Raw genomic sequence first — 20,147 nt, forward strand, 5'->3', positions numbered from 1 at the left:
AGAAGAGGGCTTACAGATGATGATAGATGTCCGAGGTGCAATGAAGAAGAGGAAACCATGCTCCATGTTTTGCGGGATTGTCCTTATGCTCGCAATACCTGGACCAGCATGGTAAATAGAGCTAATCAGACTAGATTCTTTAATCAGCCTTACCAAGAATGGTTAGAGAATAACTTGTTCAATGGCTCTCACCACCAAAATGGTTAGTCTTGGACCATTACTTTCGTAACCGCGTGTAACACCCTTTGGAGGTGTAGGAATGATTTAATTTTCAACAACCTAAATCTGCAGTACAACCAGGTTCCGTTCTTAGTGAATAGACTTGCAGAAAACTACAATTCAACGTTTTCAATTGTTAAAAAGAGTAGAAGGGTTCTGAGACATACCAGAGACGAGCAAGTGGGGTGGGAACCACCAGAGGAGAATTGGGTGAAGCTCAATGTCGACGGCTCGGTCCTTCAACCGGGTAGTCAAGGTTCTTGCGACGGCATCTTGAGGAACTCTGAAGGAGACTACATCGCAGGGTTTAGCATGAACATTGGACAGTGTAGCATCACGATGGCAGAACTTTGGGGCATATATGTCGGAGTTAAGCTTGCTGTGGATTTGGGTATCACCAATCTGATGGTAGAATCAGACTCTATGTGTGCTGTGAACCTTATAGGAAAGCCCTCAATTGATCTCTGATAAACCACTATTTCATGGTTTATCTTGTGCTCAATTGAGTGGCTTTTATTATCTCTTTACCCACTTATTCATACTATTCGCATGTTTTACGTTTTCCTTCCGGATTTTGTGCTATGATCGAAAACATGCTTCTTTGGCCTTTAAATTTGCTAATATTAATTCTCTATTATTATCATTCGATGCCGTGATATGTGTGTTAAGTGTTTTCAGGGATTACACGGCAGGAATGGCTTAGAGGATGGAAAGGAAGCATGCAAAAATAGAAGGAATACAAGAAGTTGAAGAAATTGCTAAGCTGTCCAGCCTGACCTCTTCGCACTCAAACGATCATAACTTAAACTACAGAGGTCCAAATGATGCGGTTTCAATTGCGTTGGAAAGCTAACGTCTGGGGCTTATATTTGATATATAATTTGCTATAGTGGCCGTACCACTAGGTGACGTGAACGCGTGCTCCACGCGGACGCGACGCAGTGACAAAAATCAGCGTGGCAGATTTCTTCTCCAACGATTTCTGGGCTGTTTTCGACCCAGTTTTCGGCCCAGAAAACACAGATTAGAGGCTATAAAGTGGGGGAATGCATCCATACTAGGGAGATCATACATTCATAATTTATAATTTTAGGATTAGATATAGTTTTTTAAAGAGAGAGGCTCTCTCCTCTCTCTTAGGATTTAAGATTTTAGGATTTCTATTAGTTTAGTTCATTTCATCTTCAGTCACAGGTTCAATATTCCTTTTACTTTATATTTCTCTTCTACTTTTAGATACTTTAATGCTTTTATTTGTTAATTACTTATGTTTCCAAATTGACTTATGAACCATTCATGTTAGGATTTTCTTTATTCAATATAAACTGAGGTATTTCAGATTTATGATTCTTATTTGGCTTTTTATATTCTTGGCTTTAATTGATTAATTGGAGACTCTTGAGTTATCAAACTCATCGTGATTGATAATTATTATTTCTGCTAATTGAATTGAATTCCAATAACTCTAGTCCTTTCTTAGGAATTGGCTAAGACCTCAAGATCAAACTAATTAGTCTACTTGACTTTCCTTTGCTTTAGTAAAGGTTAACTAAGTGGGATTAAAACTCAATTCTCATCACCATCGATAAGGATAACCAGGATATGACTTCCAAATTCTTATATCTTGCCAAGAGTTCTTTTTTTATATAATTATTAATTTATTTTTCTCGTCGTTTAAGCTACTTGTTCCTTATTTTAAAAACCCAAAAATTCTACCTTTTCCATAGCTAATGATAAGTCATACTTCCCTGCAATTCCTTGAGAAGACGACCCGAGGTTTCAATACTTCGGTTATCAATTTTATTGGGTTTGCTTTAGTGACAAACAAAACTTTTGTAAGAAAGGAATTCTTGTCGGTCTAGAAGCTATACTTACAACGGGAATTTATTTATGAAAATTCTAGATCGCGCGAGAGTTTCGCTCTTTCAAAATGGCGCCGTTGCCGGGGAATTGCAAACGTGTGCCTTATTATTGGTTATTGTAAATATTTTCTTTTACCTGTTTATTTGTTTTTATTTTTTTTTATTTATTTACTATGAATTCTCACCCCTCTCGCTTTGAGTTTGGTTCTAATATTGTTGAAGGGAATGGAAGCTATAGCAGGAACATGCATCAAGGTCAGAACAGTCAAAGATGGATGGAGCCACGAGGACTTGATCAATCCTTTAGGTAACAACACCCTCCACAGTACCACAGACGACGACCATTCTACAATGCATGTCAAGGCAATGGCTATGGTGACCGCTCTTTTGACTATCAACAACTACCACCATATGCCTATGAACCCTCTCCTCAACATGACTTTGGACCACCATACTCACAAGCCCCTTTCCACCATTCACCTTCATATGACCCTAACCCGTATCCACCATACCAACCACCTTATGAGCCAAATGAACCATACACAGAACCACCCCCATTCCAACACAACTACTCTCATGAACTACCACCTCAATATACACCATCTCCTTATCATTATCAAGATGAACCACCTTCCTACCATGAACCCTTTCTCCCAACAAATGAACCCTCCTATCCACCCCAAACCTCCATGGAGAAAGCACTTACCGATCTAAACTCTACTATACAAGCTCTCGTCGCCCAAATCGGACCACCAAATACCTTCAACAATCAACCCTCCAGCTCTAGTACACTTCCTTTTCAACCACAGAATGATCTCTCCATCCCATCACCACCATCCATGGAAGAGCACCCACATCCATCAATCCAAGAGCAACATGATCCCAATGATGCTATTGACATGGAACAAGAGAGAAGGGATCATTTTCGCGAATCCATACTTCATAAGGAGCTAGAGGAGGCCCTAAAGGTGAAGGTAGTAAAGACCCTTGAAGTCGAAGGAGTGGTTGAAGAATTAGTGAAGGAAGACATCAAGGAGGAGTCTAATTTTGTCTTAGAGCAAGAGGAGGCCCAAAATGTGGAGATAGGAGAGACCCTTGAAGATGAAAGAATAGTTGAAATGAGTTGTCATGGAAAGAAAATCATTAAGGATGAGTATGATTTTATATTAAAACTACTGGACAAAGCAGTAATTATTGAAGAGGAAGAAGTGGTTGAAGACTTGGGAGATGCTGAACCTCCATGGGAAAGTCAAGACATAGAGCCTCCTTCCAAGACGGTTGCATTTGATGTTGAGAAGGGTGTACAACCTCCAAGGCATATCATGGCTAAAGACTTTGAAGAGGTTAATCAAGAGATGGAGATTAAAGAAGAAGAAGCACAACCTCCCATGCCCTTGGAAAGCAATGAAGAGGAGATTGAATTGGAAGGAAGCTACCAAGAGGAAGAGGTTGAAATTGAAGATGCTTACAATGAGGTGGAAGTTGTCAAAGAAGAGCACACGGGAGTAAGGCCTGCAATTACCTTACCAAAGTTGTTGGAGACCCCTCCCCCTAAGTTGCCATCATCCTTCACAACATTCAAGTGGGTAAAATTCATATCCCTTAGCTTTCTAATTCCACTTGAATATGGGCTACTGGAGACGGATGGTCAACTTAGAGCTCTTTTTGGCATTAAGAGTAAGAGGAAGATGGTTAGTGGTTGGAGTTGTCAAGCAAGGTTCAACATGGTTGTGTGCTCAAAGTTTAAATGCAAGGGTTGGTGTAAAGCTCAACTGAATGGGTCTAGGAAGTTGTTTGGCCGCTTTAGTGAGAATTCAGATTGCTTGCTACCCGGATGGAATAATAATGATCAACAAGAATACGGGTGCAAAAATAAGATTTGGGATCCGAGAATATATGAGAATCAATTTTGGGAGCTCAAAGCTTGTGAAGAACTCCATCAAAGCTTGAGGAATTTACTTGGTATTGATAGAGCTTATTGGAAGTCCAAGCATTGGTGGAAGTTTCAAGACGAGTTCAAGCACAAGCCACCATAACAGGGAGCTCATCAAATGTCCAACTTAAGGACTTTAACTAAAAGTGCTAGGTGGGAGACAACCCACCATAGTATGATTGTCCCTTTTTCAGTTTTAATTCTAGTCTGTTTTGTTTGTTTTTGAGTTTTGATTGAACCTGAAATCATGCATAACATTCATATTAGCATTGCATTCTGTATTTTGCATATTTAAAAAAAAAAAACGCACGCGACGCAACAGCGTTGCTGACGCGTCCGCGTTAAATGTACGTTGGGAAGAAAATAAGATTGAACAGAGAGTCACACGAAAATGCGGCTGGCGGCGTGCCTTTGGCACAATTTGACCCACGCGACCGCATCGCTGACGCGTCTGCGTCATGTGGGAAAAATGCCTCCCACGCGTCTGCGTCACCCACGCGAACGCGTGGCGCTGTAAAATCAACGTAAACGGGTGTATGGCAGCAAGTTGTGATGGATTGGGGCTGGAATGGTGCTAGAAGCACAAACCCCATCACGAGAACGCGTCGCCCACGCGTCCGCGTCACTTACAAATCGCGCCAACCGCGCGAACGCGTTCTCCACGCGTCCGCGTCACCTACGCCGCACAGCTTATTGGTGCACGAAATCGTGATTGTTTCTTTCCGTGGTAACGGCGCCAAAAACTTGGTACGCACGTTCATAATCTTAATTCTTCTTCACAACTTTGCACAACTAACCAGCAAGTGCACTGAGTTGTCCAAGTAATAAACCTTACGTGAGTAAGGGTCGATCCCACGGAGATTGTCGGTATGAAGCAAGCTATGGTCATCTTGCAAATCTCAGTCAGGCGGATTCAAATGGTTATGGGATTTTGATAATTAAAACATAATTAAAATATAAAATAGGATAGAGATACTTATGTGATTCATTGGTAGGAATTTCAGATAAGCGTATGGAGATGCTTTGTTCCTTCTGAATCTCTGCTTTCCTATTGCCTTCATTCAATCTTTCTTACTCATTTCCATGGCAAGCTGTATGTTGGGCATCACCGTTGTCAATGGCTACATCCCGTCCTCTCAATGAAAATGGTCCAAATGCGCTGTCACCGCACAGCTAATCATCTGTCAGTTCTCAATCATGTTGGAATAGGATCCAGTGATCCTTTTGCGACTGTCACTACGCCCAACACTCATGAGTTTGAAGCTCATCACAGCCATCCCTTCCCAGATCCTACTCGGAATACCACAGACAAGGTTTAGACTTTCCGGATCTTAAGAATGGCCGCCAATAATTCTAGCCTATACCACGAAGACTCTGATCATAAATCAGGAGGCTAAGAGATATGCATTCAAGCTTGTTTTCATGTAGAACGGAAGTGTTTCTTAGGCACGCGTTCATAAGTGAGAATGGTGATGAGCGTCACATAATCATCACATTCATCATCTTCTTGTGTACGAATGAATATCTTAGAGAAGAAATAGACTTGAGTTGAATAGAAAAATGATAGTACTTTGTATTGATTCATGAGGAACAGCAGAGCTCCACACCTTAATCTATGGTGTGTGGAAACTCTACCGTTGAAAATACAAAAGAACAAGGTCCACGCATGGCCGAATGGCCAGCCCCCTAAACGTGATCTCAGAACACCAAATTATTCAAAAGATTATCTAGAGATATAAAATAAATCACTAAAAGTAGTTTTTATACTAAACTAGTAGCTAAGGTTACAGAAAATAAGTAAATGATGCAGAAATCCACTTCCGGGCCCACTTGGTGTGTGCTTGGGCTGAACATTGAGCTTTCATGTGTAGAGACTTCTTTTGGAGTTAAACGCTAGGTTGTAACCTGTTTCTGGCGTTTAACTCTGATTTGCAACTTGTTTCTGGCGTTTAACGCTATAATAGGGCAGAAAGTTGGAGTTTGAATGCCAGTTTGCGTCATCAAAACCCATGCAAAGTATGGACTGTTATATATTTCTGGAAAGCCCTGGATGTCTACTTTCCAACACAATTGAGAGCGCACCATTTGAGTTTCTGTAGCTCCAAAAAATCTATTTTGAGTGCAGGGAGGTCAGAATCCAACAGCATCTGCAGTCCTTCTTCAGCCTCTGAATCAGATTTTTGCTCAAGTCCCTCAATTTCAGCCAGAAAATACCTGAAATCACAGAAAAACACACAAACTCATAGTAAAGTCCAAAAATGTGATTTTTATTTAAAAATTAATAAAAATATACTAAAAACTAACTAAATCATACTAAAAACTATGTAAAAACAATGCCAAAAAGCGTATAAATTATCCGCTCATCACAACACCAAACTTAAATTGTTGCTTGTCCCCAAGCAACTGAAAATCAAATAGGATAAAAAGAAGAGAATATACTATAAATTCCAAACTATCAATGAAACTTAGCTCCAATCAGATGAGCGGGACTAGTAGCTTTATGCCTCTGAATAGTTTTGGCATCTCACTTCATCCTTTGGAGTTCAGAATGATTGGCATCTATAGGAACTTAGAATTTAGATAGTGTTATTGATTCTCCTAGTTCAGTATGTTGATTCTTGAACACAGCTACTTTATGAGTCTTGGCCGTGGCCCTAAGCACTTTGTTTTCCAGTATTACCACTGGATACATAAATGCCACAGACACATAACTGGGTGAACCTTTTCAGATTGTGACTCAACTTTGCTAGAGTCCCCAATTAGAGGTGTCCAGGGTTCTTAAGCACACTCTTTTTTTTTTTTGCTTTGGACTTCGACTTTAACCGCTCAGTCTCAAGTTTTCACTTGACACCTTCACGCCACAAGCACATGGTAAGGGACAGCTTGGTTTAGCCGCTTAGGCCAGGATTTTATTCCTTTGGGCCCTCCTATCCACTGATGCTCAAAGCCTTGGATCCTTTTTACCCTTGCCTTTTGGTTTAAAGGGCTATTGGCTTTTTCTGCTTGCTTTTTCTTTTTCTTTCTTTGTTTTTTTTTCCCTTTTTTTTGCAAGCTTTTGTATTCACTGTTTTTTCTTGCTTCAAGAATCAAATTTATGATTTTTCAGATTATCAATAACATTTCTCCTTTTTCATTATTCTTTCAAGAGCCAACAAATTTAACATTCATAAACAACAAATTCAAAAATATGCACTGTTCAAGCATTCATTCAGAAAACAAAAAGTATTGCCACCACATCAATATAATTAAACTAATTTCAAGGATAAATTCAAAATTCATGTACTTCTTGTTCTTTTGTAATTAAAAATATTTTTCATTTAAGAGAGGTGATGGATTCATAGGACACTTATAGCTTTAAGGCATAGACACTAGACACTAATGATCATGTAATAAGACATAAACATAAAGCATAGAGAATGAAAATAGGAAAATATATAGACAAGGAGATTAAGGAACGGGTCCACCTTAGTGGGGGTGGCGCCTTCTTCCTCTTGAAGAACCAATGGTGTTCTTGAGCTCCTCTATGTCTCTTCCTTGTCTTTGTTGCTCCTCCCTCATAGCACTTTGATCTTCTCTAATTTCATGGAGGATAATGGAGTGCTCTTGGTGCTCCATCCTTAGTTGTCCCATGTTGGAACTTAATTCTCCTAGGGAGGTATTGATTTGCTCCCAATAGTTTTGTGGAGGGAAGTGCATCCCTTGAGGCATCTCAAGGATTTCATGATGAGGAATTTCCTCATGCTCTTGTTGAGGTCCATGATCTCTTGTTTGCTCCATCCTTTTCTTAGTGATGGGCTTGTCCTCATCAATGAGGATGTCTTCCTCTATGTCAATCCCAGCCGAATTGCAGAGGTGGCAAATGAGGTGATGAAAGGCTAGCCTTGTCAAAGTGGAGGACTTGTCAGCCACCTTGTAGAGTTCTTGAGGTATAATCTCATGAACTTCCACTTCCTCCCTAATCATGATACTATGGATCATGATGGCCCGGTCTATAGGAACTTCAGACCGGTTGCTAGTGGGGATGATTGGACGTTGGATGAACTCCAACCATCCTCTAGCTACAGACTTAAGGTCTGGTCTTCTCAATGAAGCGGTTTGCCTCTTGAGTCAACTTTCCATTGAGCTCCTTCCACACATATGTCCATGAGAACTTGGTCCAACCTTTGATCAAAGTTGACCCTTCTAGTGTAGGGGCGTGCGTTTTCTTGCATCATTGGCAAGTTGAACGCCAACCTTACATTCTCCAGACTGAAATCTAAGTATTTTCCCCGAATCATTGTAAGCCAATTCTTTGGGTTTGGGTTCATACTTTGATCATGGTTCCTAGTGATCCATGCATTTGCATAGAACTCTTGAACCATTAAGATTTCGACTTGTTGAATAGGATTAGAGAGAACTTTCCATCCTTTTCTTCTAATCTCTTGTTGGATCTCCAGATACTCGCTCTTTTTGAGCTTAAAAGGGACCTCAGAGATCACCTTTTTCTTGGCCACCACTTCATAGAAGTGGTCTTGATGGACCTTTGAGATGAATCTCTCCATCTCCCATGACTCAGAGGTGGAAGCAATTGCCTTCCCTTTCCTCTTTCTTGAGGTTTCTTTGGCCTTAGGTGCCATTAATGGTTATGGAAAAACAAAAAGCAATGCTTTTACCACACCAAACTTAAAAGGTTTGCTCGTCCTCGAGCAAAAGAAGAAGGAAAATAGTAGAAGAAGAAGAAAATGGAGGAGATGGAGTGAGAGAGTGTATTCGGCCAAGGGGAGAAGTGGTGTTTGTGATGTGTGAAATTGGAGTAGTGTTAAGGGGTTTATATAGGGGTGGGGGTAGGGTAGGTTTCGGCCATTAGGGTTGGGTGTGGGAGGGAAAAGAATTTTGAATTTGGAGGTAGGTGGGGTTTTTCGGGGAAGAGTGTTATGAGAAGGTGTGAAGAGGAGAGAAGAAGAGGTGGGATAGGTGGGGATCCTGTGGCACCCACAGATCCTGAGGGGTCAAGGATTTAGCATCCCTGCTCCATTTAGGCGTGCAAAACGCCCTTAGAATGCATATCTGGCGTTGAACGCCAACTTGCTGCTTGTTTTTGGCGTTTAACACCATCTTTTCTCCCATTCTTGGCGTTAAACGCCAATTTCATGCTCTGTTCTGGCGTTAAACACCAGTCTGGTGCTTGTTTATGGCGTTTAACGCCAGCTTGATGCTTCTTTCTGGCGTTAAACGCCAGTTTGATGCCTCTTACTGGAGTTTAAACGCCAGTAAGTTCTTCCTCCAGGGTGAGCTTTTTTTAATGCTGTTTTTCATTCTGTTTTTGATTTTTCAGTAGTTTTTGTGACTTCACATGATCATCAACCTAAAGAAAACATAAAATAGCAATGGAAAAGAAATAAATATAATTAAATAACATTGGGTTGCCTCCCAACAAGCACTTCTTTAATGTCAATAGCTTGACAGTGAGCTCTCATGGAGCCTCACAGAGAATCAGAGCAATGTTGGGGCCTCTCAACACCAAACTTAGAGTTTGATTGTGGCCTCCCAACACTAAACTTAGAGTTTGAATGTGGGGGTGTTGTTTGACTCTGTTCTGAGAGAAGCTTTTCATGCTTCCTCTCCATGGTTACAGAAGGAAAACCTTGAGTCTTAAATACAAGGTAGTCTTCATTCAACTGAAGGACCAACTCTCCTCTGTCAACATCAATCACAGCCTTTACTGTGGCTAGGAAGGGTCTTCCAAGAATGATGGATTCATCCTCATCCTTTCCAGTGTCTAGGATTATGAAATCAGCAGGGATGTAAAGGCCTTTGACCTTTACTAACACGTCCTCTACCTGTCCATAAGCCTTTTTCATGGATTTGTCTGCCATCTCTAATGAGATTCTTGTAGCTTGTACCTCAAAGATTCCCAGTTTCTCCATTACAGAGAGTGGCATGAGGTTTATCCCTGACCCAAGGTCACACAGAGCCTTCTCAAAGGTCATGGTGCCCATGGTACAAGGTATGAAGAACTTTCCGGGATCCGGTTTCTTCTGAGGCAATGTCTGCCTCATTAATGTACTCCGTTCATTGGTGAACAGGGGGGTTCATCCTCCCAAGTCTCATTACCAAATAAACTGGCATTCAACTTCATGATTGCTCCTAGATACTTAGCAACTTGCTCTGCAATGGTGTCTTCATCCTCTTCATAGGAAGAATATTCATCAGAGCTCATGAATGACAGAAGGAAGTTTAATGGAATCTCTATGGTCTCTGTATGAGTCTCAGATTCTTTTGGTTCCTCAAAGGGAAGCTCCTTTCTGTCCAGAGGACGTCCCAAGAGGTCTTCCTTACTGAGATTCACATCCTCCTCCTCCTCTGAGCATTCGGCCACACCAAGTAAGGTTATGGCCTTGCACTCTCTCTTGGGATTTTCTTCTGTATTGCTTAGGAGAGTACTGAGGGGGAGTTTCAGTAATCTTCTTACTCAGCTGACCCACCTGTGCCTCCAAATTTTTAATGGAGGACCTTGTTTCATTCATGAAACTTAGTGTGGTCTTGGATAGATCAGAGACTATAGTTGCCAGGCCAGAATGGCTCTGTTCAGAATTCTTTGTCTGTTGCTGAGAAGATGATGGAAAGGGTTTGCTATTGCTAAACCTATTTCTTCCACCATTATTATTGAAGCCTTGTTGAGGCTTCTGTTGGTCCTTCCATGAGAAATTTAGATGATTTCTCCATGAAAGATTATAAGTGTTTCCATAGGGTTCTCCCATGTAATTTACCTCTACTATTGCAGGGTTCTCAGGATCATAAGCTTCTTCTTCAGAAGATGCTTCTTTAGTACTGTTGGATGCAGCTTGCAATCCATTCAGACTCTGAGAAATCATATTGACTTGATGATTCAATATTTTATTCTGAGCCAGTATGGCATTCAGAGTATCAATTTCAAGAACTCCTTTTTTCTGAGGCGTCCCATTGTTCACAAGATTCCTCTCAAAGGTGTACATGAACTGGTTATTTGCAACCATTTCAATGAGTTCCTGAGCTTCTGTAGGGGTTTTCACGTGAAGAGATCCTCCTGCAGAATGGTTCAATGACATTTTTGACAACTCAGACAGACCATCATAGAATATACATATGATGCTCCATTCTGGAAGCATGTCAGTAGGATACCTTTTTATCAGTTGCTTATATCTTTCCCAAGCTTCATAAAGGGACTCTCCTTCCTTCTGTCTAAAGGTTTGGATTTTCACTCTAAGCTTGCTCAACTTTTGATGAGGAAAGAATTTGGCCAGAAAAGCACTGACCAGCTTATCCCAAGAGTTCAGGCTATTCTTAGGTTGTGAATCCAACCATGTTCTAGCTCTATCTCTTACAACAAAAGGGAAAAGCATGAGCCTGTAGGCCTCAGAATCAACTCCATTGGTCTTGACAGTGTCACAGATTTGCAAGAATTCAGCTAAAAACTGATGAGTATCTTCCATTGGAAGTCCATGAAACTTGCAGTTCTGCTGCATTAGAGAAACTAATTGAGGCTTAAGCTCAAAATTGTTTGCTCCAATTGCAGGAAGTGAGATGCTTCTTCCATAGAAGTTAGAAGATGGTGCAATAAAGTCACCAAGCATCTTCCTTGCATCTCCACCATTGTTATTATTTTCGGCTATGTCTCCTTTTTTTTCGAAAATTTCTGTCAGGTTTTCTCCAGAGAGTTGTGCTTTAGCTTCCCTTAGCTTCCTCTTCAGAGTCCTTTCAGGTTCCGGATCATCTTCAACAAGAATATTCTTATCCTTGTTCCTGCTCATATGAAAAAGAAGAGAATAAAAAAAATATGGAATCCTCTATGTCACAGTATAGAGATTCTTTATGTAAGTAGGAGAAGAGGAGAATAGAAGAAAGGGGAAGAGAAAAATTCGAACACAAAGAAGAAGATGGGGTTCAAATTTTGGGTAGAAGATAAGTGTTAGTAGATGAATAAATAAATAGAAGGAGATGAGAGAGAGAAGAATTCGAATTTAATTAAAATAAATTAAAAGTATTTTTATTTTTATTTTAAATATTAGTTGTAATTCGAAATTTAAGAAGGAAAATAAAATTAAATTAAATTAAAATTTAAAAAAAATAGTTAATTAAAAAGGAATTTTGAAAAAGTGGGAAGGGATTTTCGAAAATTAGAAAGGGAGAGTTAGTTAGGTAGTTTTGAAAAAGATATGAATCAAACAAAAAGATAAGATTAATTGAAAAAGATTTGAAAATCAATTTTGTAAAGATAAGAAGTTAGAAAAGATTTTGAAATTGATTTTGAAAAAGATATGATTGAAATTTATTTTGAAAAATATTTGAAATTTTTTTTTTTAAAAATTTGATTTTGAAAATTAAAGTTGATTACTTGACTAATAAGAAACTAAAAGATATGATTCTAAAATTTAAAGATTGAACCTTTCTTGATAGGCAAGTAACAAACTTTAAAATTTTTGAATCAATCACATTAATTGTTAGTAAAGATTTTGAAATTATGAAATGAAATTAAGAAAAAGATTTTGAAAATCATTTTTAAAAAGCTTTCGAAAATATGTAAAGATAATTGAAAAAGATTTGATTTTTGAAAAGGTTTTGAAGATAAGATTTTTAAATTGAAAATTTGACTTGACTCATAAGAGACAACTAAATTTTAAAAAGTTTTGGAAAAGTCAACTCAAATTTTCGAAAATTTATGAGAGAAAAATGGAAAGATATTTTTTAGATTTTTGAATTTTTTATGATGGAAGAGAAAAACAATGAAAAGACTCAAAACATGAAAATTATGAATCAAAACACACAATGCATGCAAGAACACTTTGAATGTCAAGATGAACATCAAGAACACCTTTAATGTCAAGATGAACACCAAGAACTTTATTTTTAAAAATTTTCAAGAAAAGACACACATGCAAGACACCAAACTTAGAAATTTTCAAACTTTAGACACTAACAAATTGAAAATGCATATGAGAAACAAGAAAAGATACAAAACATGAAAATGCAAAGATCAAACAAAGAAGATCATCAAGAACAACTTGAAGATCATGAAGAACATTATGCATGGGTTTTCGAAAATTCAAAGAAAAATTACAAAGATGCAATTGACACCAAACTTATAATTTGACACTAGACTCAAACAAGAAACACAAATTTATTTTTGGTTTTATGATTTTATTAATTTTTTTGGATTTTTTTTTTTCGAAAATCATTTGGAAAAGAAAAATAAGGATTTCAAAATTTCTAATGAGAATTCCATGAATCACGCAATGTGAGTCTAAAGCTCCGGTCCAGGAATTAGACATGGCTTACTAGCCATCCAAGCCTTCAGTGAAAGCTCGGTCCAAAACACTAGACATGGCCAATGGCCAGCCAAGCTTTAAGATACAAATCAGGCATACAACAGCTGAATTGATGAAAATCAAAAAAAGTTCTTGTGATGATGAGTTGAAACCTTGGTCCAAAAGATTAGACATGGCTTTACAGCCAGCCAGATATCAACAGATCATCATGAAACTCTAGAATTCATCTTCAAAATTTTGAAGCCATAGAATGATTTATTATTTTTTTTTTAATTTTTTTTTTTGAAAATTTTTCGAAAATAAAAAGAATAAAAACAAAAACTTAAAATTAAAATAAAATTACCTAATCTGAGCAACAAGATGAACCGTCAGTTGTCCAAACTCGAACAATCCCCGGTAACGGCGACAAAAACTTGGTGCACAAAATCGTGATTGTTTCTTTCCTTGGTAACGGCACCAAAAACTTGGTACGCACGTTCATAATCTTAATTCTTCTTCACAACTTTGCACAACTAACCAGCAAGTGTACTGGTTCGTCCAAGTAATAAACCTTACGTGAGTAAGGGTCAATCCCACGGAGATTGTCGGTATGAAGTAAGCTATGGTCATCTTGCAAATCTCAGTCAGGCGGATTCAAATGGTGATGGGATTTTGATAATTAAAACATAATTAAAATATAAAATAGGATAGAGATACTTATGTGATTCATTGGTAGGAATTTCAGATAAGCGTATGGAGATGCTTTGTTCCTTCTGAATCTCTGCTTTCCTATTGCCTTCATTCAATCCTTCTTACTCCTTTCCATGGCAAGCTGTATGTTGGGAATCACCATTGTCAATGGCTACATCCCGTCCTCTCAGTGAAAATGGTCCAAATGCGCTGTCACCGCACGGCTAATCATCTGTCGGTTCTCGATCATGTTGGAATAGGATCCAGTGATCCTTTTGCGTCTGTCACTACGCCCAACACTCGCGAGTTTGAAGCTCGTCACAGCCATCCCTTCCCAGATCCTACTCGGAATACCACAGACAAGGTTTAGACTTTTCGGATCTCAAGAATGGCCGCCAATAATTCTAGCCTATACCATGAAGACTCTGATCGTAAATCAGGAGGCTAAGAGATATGCATTCAAGCTTGTTTTCATGTAGAACGGAAGTGTTTCTCAGGCACGCGTTCATAAGTGAGAATGGTGATGAGCATCACATAATCATCACATTTATCATGTTCTTGTGTGTGAATGAATATCTTAGAGAAAAAATAGGCTTGAGTTGAATAGAAAAATAATAGTACTTTGCATTGATTCATGAGGAACAGCAGAGCTCCACACCTTAATCTATGGTGTGTAGGAACTCTACCGTTGAAAATACATAAGAACAAAGTCCAGGTATGGCCGAATGGCCAACCCCCTAAACGTGATCTCAGAACACCAAATTATTCAAAAGATTATCCAGAGATATAAAATAAATCACTAAAAGTAGTTTTTATACTAAACTAGTAGTTAGGCTTACAGAAAATAAGTAAATGATGCAGAAATCCACTTTCGAGCCCACTTGGTGTGTGCTTGGGCTGAGCATTGAGCTTTCATGTGTAGAGACTTCTTTTGGAGTTAAACGCCAGGTTGTAACCTGTTTCTGGCGTTTAACTCTGATTTGCAACTTGTTTCTGGCGTTTAACGCTAGAATAGGGCAGAAAGTTGGCGTTTGAACGCCAGTTTGTGTCGTCAAAACTCGTGCAAAGTATGGACTGTTATATATTGCTGGAAAGCCCTGGATGTGTATTTTCTAACGCAATTGAGAGCGCACCATTTGGGTTTCTGTAGCTCCAGAAAATCCATTTCGAGTGCAGGGAGGTCAGAATCCAACAGCATCTGCAGTCCTTCTTCAGCCTCTGAATCAGATTTTTGCTCAAGTCCCTCAATTTCAACCAGAAAATACTTGAAATTACAGAAAAATATACAAACTCATAGTAAAGTCCAGAAATGTAATTTTTATTTAAAAACTAATAAAAATATACTAAAAACTAACTAAATCATACTAAAAACTATGTAAAAATAATGCCAAAAAGCGTATAAATTATCCGCTCATCACTTATCCAAATCACCACCAACTATCTTATCTTTTCTTCCCCAAATCTAAATTTTTTCTTTCCCTTCTTTTTCTTTTTCTTTCTTTTTCTTTTAATTGGTGTTGGAAATTTATTTGGGTCATTATTCTCTAGATTTTGCTTGTGGATTATTAGGAATTGTTTGACAATTATATATTACTTTTTATAGGGTTGCTTGCATGTTCAATTTAATACTTTCAATAACTTATTTACCATGCATGCTAAGTGTTTGTGAAAAAACCCGTATGGCATTATGCATTATTTTTAGATTTCTTTTATTCTACTACTCTAAATGCTTGCTTTTCATAAAACCCTTTTTATATTTTATTAATTAAATATAATTGTTATTACAAACATGTTGTTAGTTTGAAAGACTTTGTAATCTAACTTGGACATGGAATGCTTGATCTATGCTACTTATGCCTTTGCCAGCATGCCAATAAACATCTTGCATTTAATTGTCATTACATGCACTTGCTATATTTTCATTGATGAACTTTCACATGTAGTCATGACCATGTGTTAATGTCATTCTTCTTTATTGTGCATTGATTACCACCTTTTCCGCTCTCTTCCTTGCTCTAACCCTTAGCTTTAAAAGTTACTTTCTTTTTTCCTTTTCATAATGGCCACCAAGAAGGGTAAAGAGAAAGCTACTCCCAAACTACCGGCAAGGAAAGGAACAAAAAGAGCCCCAGCTGAGGAACCACAACCCCCATCCACTTGCACATCTTAGCATGCACTGAGGACGGTGCAATCTTTAAGTGTGGGGAGGTCGATACCGACTTCCAGGGGTTAGTTACCTTCTTTTCAATACCAATACTCTATTTTCTTTGTTTGTTCATTGTTGCATTTGCATATTTGATTGCATGTTTGTTTGATTTTATGCATTTAGTTACTACTTGGTTGAAGTAATATTTTCTTTTTCAAGAAATTTTTATAGTATTTCACTAATTTAAATTGAAAAATTTGTGTTAAACTTGTTTGGAAGTTGTATTTGGAACATGATTTTTGAGCAAAAGAACACACAACCTATGAGATTTTGAGCTTATTTATATGGTTACATTATTTAACCATAAATTTTTATTCTTGTGTGTTTTCTTCTCTATAATTGCAATCTTTGTTTTGTTCCATTCTATATGTCCATTATTTAGTGTATTTACATGCTTGCATATGATTGAGGCCATTACTTGTTTTTGCTCACTTATCCTAAATAAGCCTACCCTTTTATGTCGCCCTTGTTAGCCACTTTGAACTTTTTAACCCCCTTCTATTTCATAACCACATTACTAGCCTTAAACAGAAAAATAAAATAAAAATTTCAAGTTGAATCCTTGGTTAGCTTAAGATAGATATTGTGTATAATTTAAGTGTGGGGAATTTTATGGGAACATGGGATGATAGGAAAAAGTAGGGAATTAAATTGAACAAGTTATTTGAAAATTTGGGAAGCATGCTCATGTGAAATCAAAATAATTAAATTACCATGTGCATTGATAAAAAAAAATTTATTAAGTAATTAAATAAGGGGATACAAAAAAATATATATTACCCCAAATGTAAAATAAAAAGAATCAATGCACATGGGACAAAATTCAAAAATAAGTTTGATACATGAGCATGTAATACAAAAGTGGGAAAAATTTGGGTAGCTAAATAAAGCATTTTAAATTATATAAAGTATGTATATGTTAGGTGAGATCTTAGACTAATCAAGGATTCACTTTGTTAGCTCACTTAGCCTTATATATATATATATCCTTACCTTTACCTCAGCCCCATTACAACCCTGAAAAGACCTTATGATGTTTGCATTGGTATACTAAATTTTGTTGATTGGTTAGATGAAGAACAAAGTTTAGAAAGCATGATTAGAGAATAGTAGAGTGATTAACCCTAGACACTTGAGAGACTAGAGTGATATACACTACGAGTGAGGGTTCAAGGCTTGATTCTATGTTCCCTGCTTTCATGAGCTGTCTTCTTACAAGTTTACTTGCTTTTTATTGTACGATTTAAATTAGTGAAAATTGGTTTGCATTTGTCTTGGAGAACTTGTTTGCTTTTGACCAAGTAGGTAGAAACATTTTGCATTTAGTTGCATTCATATAGATAGGTTGCATTTCATACATTCTACCATTCCTCTTCACCCCTTTATAGTTTCTCTTGAGCTTAGCATGAGGACATGCTAATGTTTAAGTGTGGGGAGGTTGATAAACCACTATTTCATGGTTTATCTGGTGCTCAATTGAGTGACTTTTATTAACTCTTTACCCACTTATTCATACTATTCGCATGTTTTATGTTTTCCTTCCGGATTTTGTGCTATGATCGAAAATATGCTTCTTTGGCCTTTAAATTTGCTAATATTAATTCTCTCTTATTATCATTCAATGTCGTGATATGTGTGTTAAGTGTTTTCAGGTATTACACGGCAGGAATGGCTTAGAGGATGGAAAGGAAGCATGCAAAAATGGAAGGAATACAAGAAGTTGAAGAAATTGCTAAGCCGTCCAGCCTGACCTCTTTGCACTCAAACGGTCATAACTTAAACTATAGAGGTCCAAATGATGTGGTTCTAGTTGCGTTAGAAAGCTAACGTCCGGGGATTCGATTTGATATATAATTTGCCATAGTGGCCATACCGCTAGGTGACGCGAATGCGTGCTCCACGCGGATGTGTCATAGTGACGAAAATCAGCGTGGCAGATTTCTTCTCCAACGATTTCTGGGCTGTTTTCGACCTAGTTTTCGGCCCAGAAAACATAGATTAGAGGCTATAAAGTGGGGAATACATCCATACTAGGGAGATCATACATTCATAATTCATAATTTTAGGATTAGATGTAGTTTTTTAAAGAGAGGGGCTCTCTCCTCTCTCTCGTAGGATTTAGGATTTTAGGATTTCTATTAGTTTAGTTCATTTCATCTTTAGTCACAGGTTCAATATTCTTTTTACTTTATATTTCTCTTCTACTTTCAGATACTTTAATGCTTTTATTTGTTAATTACTTATGTTGCCAAATTGACTTATGAACCATTCATGTTAGGATTTTCTTTATTCAATATAAACTGAGGTATTTCAGATTTATGATTCTTATTTGGCTTTTTATATTCTTGGCTTTAATTGATTAATTAGAGACTCTTGAGTTATCAAACTCATCGTGATTGATAATTGTTATTTTTGCTAATTGAATTGAATTCCAATAACTCTAGTCCTTTCTTAGGAATTGGCTAGGACCTGAAGATCAAACTAATTAGTCCACTTGACTTTCCTTTGCTTTAGTAAAGGTTAACTAAGTGGGATTAAAACTTAATTCTCATCACCATCGATAAGGATAACCAGGATAGGACTTCAAAATTCTCATATCTTGCCAAGAGTTCTTTTTTTTATATAATTATTAATTTATTTTTCTCGTCGTTTAAGCTACTTGTTCCTTATTTTAAAAACCCAAAAATTCTACCTTTTCCATAGCTAATGATAAGTCATACTTCCCTGCAATTCTTTGAGAAGACGACTCGAGGTTTCAATACTTCGGTTATCAATTTTATTGGGTTTGCTTTAGTGACAAACAAAACTTTTGTAAGAAAGGAATTCTTGTCGGTCTAGAAGCTATACTTACAACGGAAATTTATTTGTGAAAATTCTAGATCGCGCGAGAGTTTCGCTCTTTCAATCTTCATGCTAGCTCGTCACTTATTAGATCAATTAAGGAGATTCTCACAAGGTTGAACAAATTCAGAATTAAGCATATCTTCAGAGAAAGAAATTTTTGCGCAGATGCTCTTGCGAAGAAGGGTCATGAGAAAGAGGCAGGAATCACAGGATACGTTCATCCTCCTCTCTGGTTGAAATTTCATCTCTTGGCTGACATTAGAGGAATGAAGTTCACAAGGATAGTGGCTGTTTAGTGCTTTTTTTGTTTCTTTGGGCCTTTTGGCCTCCTTCTTATAAAAAAAAAAAAAAACTATGGCTTCAGCTACCAATGTTTCTGCACAAATTAGCAGTATTCCTATGCTGAATGGTTCAAACTTTAAAGTTTGGAAAGATACCGTGGAGATTGTCCTCGGTTGTATGGATCTGGATATAGCTCTTCGAGAAGAGAAACCCACTTCCACTCCAGAAAATCTCAATGAGGTTAAAATAGAGAAGTGGGAGAGATCCAATCGAATGAGCACCATGATCATGAAACGCTCAATTCTTGAGGCATTTCGGGGCTCAATTACTGAGGATAAAGATGCCAAACAGTTTCTGAAAGATGTTAAAAAATTCTTTACTAAGAATGAAAAGGCGGAGGCAAGTAGCCTTTTGAACAAACTTGTCTTCATGAGGTATAAAGGTAAAGGGAACCAAAGGGAGTACATTTTATTTAGTTTATTATAAGAAAAATTGGTACACAAGTGTATAATTTAATACCGTGAAATTTAGTATGTTAATTTTGATGTCAAACTGGCAACTAAGATTTATTTATATAATTTAGTACCTTAATTGGGCTCATTCTTAAACACTTCTTCCTAAGTATGGAGTGCTGCACATCTTATTAATTTGTTAAGTGTAAACTTTTTATTTGTTATATTTTATTTGAGTGGTCTGGATTTAAAAAGGTAACCTATTAATCAAGTTAACTATTTTTTTTATAAGTTTTAGATTTTTTGTAAGTTTTAGATATTGGGCTGAAGTCTAAAATAAAAAAAATAGTATATAAATATTAAAAGCAACATGTGTAAAAAAAAAAAAAGTTACTG

This window comes from Arachis ipaensis, chromosome B05 (assembly GCF_000816755.2).
Source record: "Arachis ipaensis cultivar K30076 chromosome B05, Araip1.1, whole genome shotgun sequence".
Taxonomy (NCBI): Eukaryota; Viridiplantae; Streptophyta; class Magnoliopsida; order Fabales; family Fabaceae; genus Arachis; species Arachis ipaensis.